Source organism: Nycticebus coucang, chromosome 2, assembly GCF_027406575.1.
Source record: "Nycticebus coucang isolate mNycCou1 chromosome 2, mNycCou1.pri, whole genome shotgun sequence".
NCBI lineage: Eukaryota > Metazoa > Chordata > Mammalia > Primates > Lorisidae > Nycticebus > Nycticebus coucang.
Window position 1 is genome coordinate 26,659,938 of NC_069781.1, and position 1,490 is coordinate 26,661,427.

The 1,490-nt window shown below is 40.7% G+C and overlaps 1 non-coding gene across 1 annotated transcript; it reads right to left on the minus strand.

The window, feature by feature from the left end:
- Positions 1 to 234: 234 nt before the first annotated feature.
- LOC128580122 (small nucleolar RNA SNORA73 family) lies at positions 235 to 438 on the minus strand. Its single transcript, XR_008378459.1, has one exon. It is a non-coding gene; the product is annotated as a small nucleolar RNA SNORA73 family (small nucleolar RNA).
- Positions 439 to 1,490: the final 1,052 nt, after the last annotated feature.

The following is a 1,490-nucleotide window of genomic DNA, read 5'->3' on the forward strand; positions in this document are numbered from 1 at the left end:
GTAGTCCTATCTATTGCAAGGTGCTAGGCCAGGAACCAAGACAAAGTATGCCCCTTTTCTCCAATTTATACCCAGTTATAGTTATACACAATTATCCCAGTTAAAGAGCAATCTGTGATGCAATGTTCATCTGTACTATTTCTTTCTCCACAGGCAAATGGAGACATGAGCTCCTGGTCTACTCTTTCTATGTCAGGTCCAAATGTGCATGAATCTTCCTTTTTTTTTTCCAGTATGTGTTTCCTGCATGGTTTGTCTCCCCAGTCATTGTCCACAGGACTCTGGGCAATCGTAGGAATATGCAGGTGCAGACTCAAGGCCCAGCTTCATCTCCAATGTTGTGGAAAGGAACTGTAAATCACGGGGCAGAGCCCTATGCTCCCCTATGCCACTTGAACAGAGCCTGGGTAGAGTGACCTCCCAAGGTATCCACAGTGGAGCATAAATCTTCTTAAGAACTACCTATAATACCCAACAACATATTCATAGGCTGAGTTAAGAATGAATGATGCCCCATTCTCCTGTCTCCTTCAAAGATGGTAAAAGGCTTTCAACACTGAGGACTTCTTTCAACACTGTATGCCTAGTACTTGTTTGATCTCAGGTAAACCATTTTGCTCACAGCCTTCACTTTCTTTCTCCCTCTGATCGGTCAGTGTTTTTACCTATCTTCCAGAGACACAGTGAAGCACAACTTGTGGACTCTAGTGAAGCAAGTGGCAGAGAAGCCCAAAATAGACATAATGAAATAGACATAATGACTCCAAATTAATGAATCAAGTAAAGAGGTAAAAACCTCCACGGGAAGGAGGACCGATGTTCTGAGCTTTTGTCCCTTAGGGAATATTAGTTTTACCTTTTTTGCTAAAATCATGGCAGCCAGGTTGGGAATTTAGGCTAGATTATTTATTCAATGTGACAGCCTCTCCTCCCCTTTCTTTCTCTCCAATCTGTACCCATGACCTTTCCAGACTCTTCAAGTTGTTTGTTTGTTTTAAAAAATATCATCAAAGAATCAGAATGAGGTGAATAGGCATTAAAAACCCGAGTTACCCTTTATTTTTCTTTGTCTCAAAAGTTTAGACATTTCCCAGATGATCTTTACCTATTAAAATGACTGGCAGCAATTGCAGCCTCATAGAAATGTTAAATTATCTCACTGATGCTCAGAAAAAGCAGAAGCTCTGTAGTTTCAACCGCCTGTGTGGGAAAAGGAAAAAATAAATTCTTGAGAAAGGCCTGTTGATCACAACTTTCTCTTGTTAAAAGAGTGATTGCTCAATGGGAAATGAAGATCACAAATCTTCCCCCTTTGGAACTAAATGATAATGGAGTTTTAATACTCTAACAAAAATAAAACCTCCTCCTCAGTGAGCCACACAACAACTGCATTGCTTGAATAATGTGCTGGGTTAAGTAAGGAGGCCTGCAATGTAGTAATTACTCTAAGGAGGCTGCGGGGAAAGGAAAGTACATTCCAGACACCTAAT